The sequence below is a fragment of the Rhinolophus ferrumequinum genome, chromosome 3 (genome assembly GCF_004115265.2).
Source record: "Rhinolophus ferrumequinum isolate MPI-CBG mRhiFer1 chromosome 3, mRhiFer1_v1.p, whole genome shotgun sequence".
Classification (NCBI taxonomy): Eukaryota; Metazoa; Chordata; class Mammalia; order Chiroptera; family Rhinolophidae; genus Rhinolophus; species Rhinolophus ferrumequinum.
Window position 1 is genome coordinate 82,165,200 of NC_046286.1, and position 10,405 is coordinate 82,175,604.

At 35.0% G+C, this 10,405-nt stretch overlaps 1 protein-coding gene across 1 annotated transcript in view; it reads left to right on the plus strand.

The window, feature by feature from the left end:
* The window catches only part of PDE7B (phosphodiesterase 7B), a 386,530-nt gene that overhangs the window by 49,037 nt on the left and 327,088 nt on the right, over window positions 1-10,405 (plus strand). The gene's annotated exons all lie outside the window — the stretch shown is intronic.

The following is a 10,405-nucleotide window of genomic DNA, read 5'->3' on the forward strand; positions in this document are numbered from 1 at the left end:
AAAAGTTCACATGGCTCTTTCCGAACATCTTGATAATGAGACTAGATTCTTACCTTTCTCCAGAAGCTTGGGTGGCCCTCGTTTAAACTGGACTACATTACTTCCTTACTTCACTCTGACTGTTCAGTTCTTACTATAAGAGGATAGTAGATTAAGATGAGGAAGGAGAAGAGGGGGGAAGAAAGATTTATGAGTACAAATACCAAGATTCAAACCCCTAAAGCAGGCCAAATAATAAACATCATAGAGAAGTGTCCAATTAAGTTTCTCTCAGACGGTCCATGTTTATTATCTCTTTTTATTGGTCAAGATTTAACCTGATCCTACATCTGGAAATGGGACTTAGATTAGACCTTTTATATTCTGGCATTTCTGGATGAGGGATGACATTCGCTGACAACATTTACTAAATATAGAAAGAACAAATATTTCTTCTATACCATTTGCCAGTTGTTAGTGTTTAAATTTATGTTTTGGTGTGACATTCCTGAAATACTGCCTCTTCTGTTGCATGATTAGGAATCAGTCTGCATGTTTTCATAGATGGGGTGAAATTTGTTTTTTCTTTCCTCCTTTTTTCTTCCAACGGCTGCTAGAGAACCTGACAGAGAAATTAGGAATCATGAATCTAAGGCTTTTTATATTGGTCCCTTCTATAGAAACGTGTCCCAGAAAATCCCATTGGCCAGCTTTGATCAGGAAATAATGCAAGGTTTGTCGATACCAGGAATTTTGTTTGTTTTGTTCACTGGTATGTGCCTGGGGCCTAGAAGACTGCCTGCACAAAGTGGGTGTTTAAAACATACTTGTTGACTATGTGAATGGATTATAATCACATTTGCATGCATAAATTCTTTCTAAAGATTCCAAAAAAAATTCTTTATTTCCATAAATGTTAGGATTTTGATAGCTATTTTTTATGCCCACTAGGTATAAAATAGAAGTACTTTTGACCTCTCAAAAATAAGTGTTTGCAGAAAAAAATGTTCAACGTAAACATTATGACTTAAAATCATTTTTAAAATATTAGTAGATTTGGAGACTCCAAAATTGCTTTTCATATAATTCCAATTATTTATATAGTAGAAAAAATATTGTCATTTACATGTGGATTGTACACACACATCTGTTAGGGAGGAAAATTACATACACATTTAGAATCATTAACTCATCTATAAATCCTGACTGTTATCTATTCTGGTTTACTCCAAAGACTGTGGTAAGGATCAAGTGTAATTACATATCTTAAAACTTGAAAATGTAAAATATCAGAGGCTAGGCACTGCAACATACATTCTTTATACAGTTTCATGGGGCAAAAGAATTGCAAATAGTGCATTTCATAAACTCGTTCATTTAAAAAATTTAGCACATAAATTTAATCCCATTGCTTTCAGATTTTTTTTGTCATATGTTTTTCAAATGGGCCTGTTTCAACTATAATTAAAGAAATGAGAAGCTCATTTTTTGACCACACCCATTTTGAATCTAGTAAAAAGCATAGCTTATTCACACTATCAAACCAATTCCTCAGGTTGAAATAATGATCTCTGGTGAACACATATGTGATATATAGATGATGTATTACAGAATTGTGCACTTGAAACCTATGTAACTTTACTAACCATTGTCACCCCAATTAACTTTAATTAAAAAAGAAAAAGAAAAGGAAAGAAATAATGATCTCCACTAATCAGTTACACCAATGTTGAAAGTCTGTACTATGCTCTGAAGCCTACGTATTCATGGAGTATTATCTATTTTTCTAACAAATAGGGATTCTCCACAATGCATTGTCATCACAGAGAAATGTACTTCTTACTTGTACCAAGTCTGACAATTCAGTTTGTGAACTTGCCATCATGCATTTACATTGGCAGCACTGTACAAACAGCTCGGTGAGGTTTCATAACCTTGGTATATCAGTGTCTCACAGCTGTGTTCGTGTCGACGTGTGGTGGTGTCTTGCTGAGTGGCATTCATTATTGTTGTTGCACGTTTTTGTGTGCTGTTGGGAGAATGTCTGAGATTGAATTAGAGCAACGAACGAACATTAAATTTCTTGTTAAACTAGGCAAGACTGGAAGTGAAATCAGGGACAGGTTTGTTAGTCCAAGTTTATGGGGATAATGCCATGAAGAAAACGACAGTGTACAAATGGCTTAAATGTTTTTCTGAGGGGAGAGAAAACAATACTGGTGAAGACAGGTCAGGTTGGCCAGTAGCGAGCAGAACTGATGAAAACATTGCAAAAATTCATGGAATTGTGTGTCAAAATTGTCAGCTGTAAGAAGCATAGTAGACCAAGTAAACATCGATAGAGAAAAAGTTAGGAAAATCTTAACTGAAAATCTTGGCATGAGAAAGGTGTGCACAGAAATGGTCCTCAAGGAGCTCACCGTTGAACAAAAGCAAAGGAGAGTCGAAGTTTGCCATGACATTTTGGAGAAGCAAGAGGATGTTTTGGGCCGTGTTATCACTGGTGATGAAACATAGGTGTACCAATACGACCCTGAAACAAATCATCAAAGTGCACAATGGAAGTCAGCCAATTCTCCGTGACCAAAAAACTTATGTCAGTCCAAATCAAGAGTCAAAACAATGTTGCTAACCTTTTTTGATATCAGAGGGATTATTCATTATGAATTTGTACTGACTGGACAAACACTTAACCAAGTTTACTATTTGGAAGTGCTGAAAAGGCTGCGTGAAAAAGTTAGATGAAAATGACCTGAACGCCAGCAATTCATGGCTCTTGCATCACGACAATGCACCAGCTCACAGGGCACTGTCTGTGAGGGAGTTTTTAGCGAGTAAACAAATAACTGTATTGGAACACCCTCCCTACTCACATGATCTAGCCTGCAATAACTTCTTTACTTACCTAAAAATAAAGGAAATATTGAAAAAAAGACATTTTGATGACATTCAGGACATCAAGGGTAATTTGACAACAGCTTTGATGGCCATTCCAAAAAAAGAGTTCCAAAATTGCTTTGAAGCATGGACTAGGCACTGGCATCAGTGCATAGCTTGCCAAGGGGAGTACTTCAAAGGTGACCATAGTGATATTCAGCAATGAGATAAGTAGGGCTTTTTCTAGGATGAGTTCGTGAACTTAATTGTCAGACCTTGTAACTATGTTGCCTGGCTCATGTCATATTTGTTTCTATTTCTAGTGAGAAAAAAGGAGGAAACTACTGTAATTTTATTCAATAAGACTGGAATTTAATTCAATCTATAGTATGTTCTTTCAAAGCACACACATAAATATGTATGTACAGGAGATAACTAAAATAATAAATATTAAAAAACGAACTTTATTGTCTAAAGTTAAGCTATTTAGACAGAAAGTTAGATTTTAGTTAGCTGTGCTTATCTGTGCTGAATTATAGCAAATAGAATCATAGTAAAATATTACCATGTTTTTACCTACTAATTTATTCCCTTAAAATAACATATTATGAAGAACACCTATCATCTTACCAGGTAATGCTCAATTATTCATTAATGGAAAAATTCTTTATAACCTGAATTTTTGTATTTGCATTTTAAGGCAATAAAACTTGATTGCGTAATAAATCAGACTGTGAAACTCCACTAAATATTCTCATTAATATATCCTTATATTTTGGGTATAATAAAAATAGTGAATTCTAAAATTATACCAGGTGCTGTAAACATTTATTGAGCATGCAGAACACAACCGCGAGCTGCAGACTTCTGCAAGCAACAAAGACAAAAGAGATTTGCTTTAGAAAATTTGTCTTCTGTTTCTTTATTCAACTGGAACCATGAGTATGGTAGTAAGATAAAGACTTTTTTCTATGTGTGTTGATTTAATTGCACTTTTAATGTTTTAGAACCACAAGGACAATTTCATTTTAAATTAATGTAAATTAGTGAGTGTAGAAACACCTTTTTATATGCTTTGCTTCTTCCCCTTCAGAGCATAGCATTTTACAGTTGAGTTCTTGGAAGTATAAAAAGTACATTATTCTTTTTAAAACAGTATGAAAAAATATTGTATATGCAAAAATGATTCTACTAAACCTATTAAAAATAGCATTACCTTTTACTCAGAACCAGTAAACGAATAAAACTAGCTGAAATTACAATTACTAGATGTAAAAGTTCTAATCTTGGAGAATTTGAAGAGAAATATTTTCCCAAAAGCATAAGAATAAGCATATCCAAATGCTTTCTTTCCAGGTGAGAAGAATGAAATAAAGCTACCTTCTGTAAACATAAGTATATATGATGTATCAACTAAAGGAGTAGTGTGTATTTCAGAAAATAATTTTGAAATAGTTTTTTATTATTTAGAAAAATTCACTTCCATAAGTTAAATGTATTTATTTCTTTTCGATTTGCTTATTAAACACTAAAGGACTTCACATTAATGTTACCACAAATATTTAGCCAAGAATGCCAGATGCTGATTATAGGCCTTTCACAGAAAATTAGGCATAGTTCCAATCAGATGCCTCTACTGTATCCAAACAGAGCGTGCAAAAATACAGTGCTTCTCTGCTGAAGGATGCTAAACCCCCAAACGAACATATTCAAGAGAATGCAATCTGCACACTGATGTTAAGCCATTAGACCAGGACATTAGCATAAAACTGAAAAGCAAGGACATCTCTGAATGATGTGGCACCATTAGGGACCAGCTATTGGTCCTTAGTTGCATGTATACAAACTCAAATATACTTACGTGTACCTCCCGAATAATAATAATAACAAACATTTTTGAGTGCTTACTGTAGAGGCGAAGTCATGTACAGAGACTAGCTCATTTAATCCTCACAATCCTATTAACCAGGAACTATTCGTATCACCACTTTAGAGACAAAAAAGAATTGTGGCACACTAGATGTTGCATTATATGCTCAACATTTCAAAGGCACTTTGACTTCAGAGCCCATATTTTAAACCACTGTTATGCAGCGCTATCTCAGGTACGTGCACATTCTGATGCAAAGACTAAAGGTGCCAACCAGACAACCCTACTTTAAGATTAGATATATGTTACTAAGGAGTGGCCCCTCCAGCATGATGCTGGACTGAATGGCCTTTATCACGCCAAGCCTGCTGTCTTGCTTACTCATCCCTGTGCCTAGAGTTGGCCTTTATCACAGGGCTTCCTCTAACTTCAATGTATAAAGCCCCATAACTTCCAAGTTAGCTCTAGCAAGAGAACATCTAAGCAGAAAAAGAATGTCTGCCCATGGGCCTGTTTGGTCGCCCTGGGATTGCATTCTCCTTAAGGTTTCTGTCTGTTACGTGCTGCTTTCTCCACTGTGGCCTTAGGTTTCTGTGCTACTTTCACACCATGTTTGTACAGTGACCTCATAATAAGTATACCACTTTTGGTGTACTAGTAGAATTACCTACATTTATACTGAGCATTGGACATACAATGACTCAGTTAATCCCAAATAAAAGTTGTTTTCATTTTATCAGTTAAAAAAGAGGTTTGTGAAAATTCATAAAGTTGCCCAAGGTTACTGAGCTAAGAAGTGGTAGAGCTGGGTACAAATGGCTTTATTTTAATTCAATACCTGTGTTCTTAATTTTTACACTTGAACTCTCCCTACCCAAACTTCCCAAGAATTATAACCTAAAGCAAATTTACTCAAAATTATATTTGAAAATGTTCTCTATGCCTAGTACTGTACTAGGATTTAAGGTGTTAAGTGTATACTGATCTCACCCTTTTTAAGGAGTTTAGAGTTTACTAGGTAAGAAACACATAAGACAAGTATTTAAAAATGTCAAATGGCTTGACAGGGTTAGGGCTGGTAAGGGAGCTAAAAGCAGGAGAGCGATTCCTGGGTAGGGATTGCTGACACATGATACAGCTGGTCAGGTAAAGTGGAGGAGGCTGGTAGGGAGAGAAGAGTACGTCAGGTAGATCTTAGGTATAAAGGGCCTTAGAGAGAGAATATGATATTTTCAAGATACTTTTTTTTTTTTTGCATTTCCACCATTTACACATGTTCTCAAACATAGTTCAACTCTTCTTACAAAACAGACAAAATAGTACAGACTAGACACACATCACATTTTCGTCTTATGGCTTTAGCCAAAACATGTCCCAAAACAACTCTGACCCTATTCACAGAAAATGATACCAGGATATATACTACGTAACCAAAGGAGATGTCATCTGCTCTGTGTCCAAATATTTCTTCTCCATTTCTTATACTAGGCGAGTAACCATCATTGAACGTGCTGTGTGCCAAATCAAAATATAAAGTCAACAAATATCAGATCTTACTAGAGATGGTAACATAGTAGACACTGGAATTTTTCCAGCAATATTTTTTCTTTAATAAATATGTTCAGAGTTAGATCACAGAATGAGAGGGGATAGTATAGTGACCAAAGTCTAGCAGGTAAGCAGAGACCAGATTCTGTAGAACCATGTCGATCATAATAAGGATCTTCTTTTTAAAAATCGATTGAAGAACGTCTCCATTTGGCAACCTCCTGGTGTGATGTACCGAGAAGCTCTCTGTGCTAGTCCTGGTAACAACATATGACCTGAATCAGACGTGAGGAAACATCAGACAAAACCAAATTGGGGGATATCCTACAAAATAAGTGACCTATACTATTCAAAAGTGTTAAGATCATGCGGGTCAAAAAAAGACTCAAGAGTTGTTCCAAATTAAAGGAGATTAAAGACACAGAACAACTAAATACATGTTGTGATTCTGGATTGGATCCTGGAGCAGGTGTGGTGATTATATAAAAGAATGTGCTTGTTTTCAAGAAATAGCATGAAAGTATTTAGGGGCAAAGCATCCTTATTTCTGTAAGTTAGTCTAAAAATAATCAGAAAAATTACACACACATATCCATATACACACAGAAACCAAATATGGTAAAATATTAACTTGGGGAGTCTGAAAGTATAAGAGAATAACTTCTTATATGATTTTTCTGTACGACTAAAATTATTTATTTCAAACTATTTTTAAAAAAGTACTTGCTTGAAAGCTCAAATAATCAAAAAGGCTTTATTGAAGAACAACAACAGGAAAACAAATACTAAGGATACAGATATATTCCAAATGACACATACAAGATAAAACTTTTTCATTCATTTCTCCTCCACATGTAGGAGACTGTCTTTAACACCACTTTTCTGGAGTACCCTTTAAACGTATATATTCTTTCCAATCTAGATTGGAGGAAAAGTTATGACACTGATTATATATTTTCCTTTCTAACACCTAGTATCTCAAATCTTTCTGCCTGTACTTTTTTTTTTAATTCACTCTAGGTACTCTATACACAAAGTGACTTCTGTCCGTCTCCTTTCCACAGGACTGAGTTGTCCTTGACAGTTTTCACAAGGTAAACAAATCAGAATGCAAGAAAGTCCCAATATCCAGGAAAGACATACAATAGATTCACACTTTACATAAAAGTAAACTTGAATACATTATAGTCAAAACTACCCTAGAAAAATCTTTAAATATCCCATTAAGTAGGGGATCATTGATTTGTATGGTTATTCTTGTGCACAGTAAATTTTGACAACCCCTGAGCTGAACAAGATAAACATTTACATGCAAATGCCTGAACATTTAAACGATTCTGCTTTTAAGATGATCAAATCCTGAGCAGTTTGGGGTAAGGCAGGGGTGAGAGAAGAATTTTAAGTGATTCTGCTTGCTGTGGAGTTTATTCCATTTGGTTTAATGTTAAGCCTCTAAAACCATAATATATGTACATAGATTTGTTTGTTGTCGGGATTAAACAAGAGTAGAGCAAATAAATTCTACCTCCAGCCGTGATAGAGGAACTGGTATCACAGTGCGCCTCCCACCATAAGGAACTATAAAATGAAAAAAACATATGAAGTGACTGCTTTTAGACATTGAACGAAAGTCAGCACAAGACTGTGATCCTTGAAAGAAGGGGGGAAAAACGAAAAAGACAACAACGAAAACAAACACACAAAAATAAGATGAGTCCTGCAATTGTATCAGCTTTCTGCCTGGCGTCACTTTGTAGACTGGTTCAGGGAGAGGGAGCCTAAACAGAGCACAGCACTCTTTCTAAACTGAGAAGACAGAGGTCAGAATTCAGAGCCAGTGAGGTGGCTGTAATTTGCATGGCAAGTTTCTAAAGGGAAGTGCGCTATGCAGAGGAATTCCAGATTTCTGCATAGGGATCCCCTTGAATCCTTGGCTGAATAATAAGCAGTGTATATGCAAGATGAAACTCCCTGAAGTGGGACAAAGTATGACTCTAGGAAAGAACAAATATTGAAGAGCTGAGAATTGATCTCCCAGAGCTAGATAGAACAGAAGACATATTTATGTTCTGACCTGCAAAGGTGAAAAGACCTTATGAACAAAGCAATTTCAATAAAAACTCCAGAAAGGCCGTACTTTAGGAATAGGGCTAATCTAATGCAGTTCTAAAGAAAAGGTTACTCTCGACCTACCTTATCAACAAGCCTTGAATGAATCAAACTCTGTTGCAAGTAAATTAACTGCCTGTGGAGGAAAAACACTCCAAGTCTTCAGGGAGACAGTAAAATCTAATCAACAATAAAGCATTTATAATGTCCAGTGTATAATAAAAAAATTACTAGACATGCTAAGAAGCCGGAAAATGTGACCCATAACCAGAATAAAAATTGTTCAATAAAAAACAAACCCTAAAATGACAAGATGATGAAATTAGCAGACCATATCTTTATAATAGTTATTATAAAAATACTCAAGGATTTAAAGGGGAAAAAAGATAAAAAAGGAAACTAAGAAATATCAACAGTGAAAAGAAAGCTATAAAAAAGGAAATAGTAGAGATAAAAAATGCAGTATCAAAAATAAAAAACTCACTGATTGGACCTATCGGCAGACTAGACACTATTAACCCCTTATCAGATGTATCATTTTGCAAATGTCTTCTATTCACTGGGTTGCCTTTTGATTTTGTTAATAGTTTCCTTCATGATGCAAAAGCCTTTTAATTTGCTGCAGTCCCATTTGTTTATTTTTTCATTTAAAGTTTATTGAGGTGACAATAGTTAGTAAAGTTACATAGGTTTCGGGTGTACAATTCTGTAATACATCATCTATGTATCACATTGTGTGTTCACCACCCAGAGTCAGTTCTTCCTCTGTCACCATATATTTGATCCCATTTACCCTTATCTACCACCTCCCACCCCTCTTACCCTCTGGTAACCATGTATTACCAGTTAATAGTTTTCATATGTCTATTGGCCATTTGTATGTCCTCTTTGGAGAAATGTCTGTTCAGGTCCTCTGCCTGTTTTTCAATTGGATTGTTTGTTTTTTTTGTTGTTGAGTTGTATGAGTTCCTTGTATATTTTGGATGTTATTGATTTTGTTAACTTTGCCCTAGGAGACATATCAAATATTGTATATTGTCTAAAGAAAGTGTTTAGGGGAAAAACAGTGAAAAAAAATAGTTCATTTTATTATAAGATGCTAGAGACTGATATAGTTGTGAGTTTTATAACAATCAAATAGTTTATTTATCAAACAAAACATTATTCATGCAACTTTAGTTCAATATCTTTTAGCTGCAATGCAGATCATACTGCAAGTGCAATTATTACTTAATTTGTTTAACTTTATTGACCTAATCACAACTATATTGCTTAAATAACTATATTGTAGTTGATATTGCTTAATTATAAATAATTTAATGAATAAATATCAGAAAGCAAGATTCTATTTTATGAACTACCTAGAACTCATGAATGTTTTTCTTTACTTTCGATTGCTTAGCTATTTCTACGGATGTAAATATGACAATGACAATATATGTCATAAAAGTTGTCTGGAAATTAAAAACTATGACAAAACTTGAATGTCGTTGCTGAGACAGGCCTAGATTGGTGGTTTTAAGCTTTAAGCTGGGTTTACTGATATTTCAACAGTCATGTTTTATTGTATAGTGGTATTTCACAGAGAAAAGCCTGAAGCAAAAAATGATGACAGTTTTTAAGTAGTCCAATATAGAAATTTATTTTGGTAAACTTCAGGTTGCATTATTTTTATTTTGTGCACTGCCTAATTCAAGAATAACTAAACTTTTTCAAGAAAATAGATTAGCCATTGTATTAGTCTGCTTGGGCTGAAATAACAAAATATCATAAATTGGGTGGCTTAAACAATGAATTTATTTTCACACAGTTCTGGAGAATGGAAGTCCAAGATCAAGGTGCCAGCAGAATTAGTGTCTGATAAGCCCTCTCCCCTTGGGCTGTGGTTAGCAACCTTTTTGCTGGGTGCTCACAGGGCCTTCCTATGCTGCAGGTGTATGGGAGTAGAGAGAGTGAGGTGTCGGGTGTCTCTTCTTATAAGGACACTAATCCTATTGGATCAAAACCCCACTCTTGTGATCG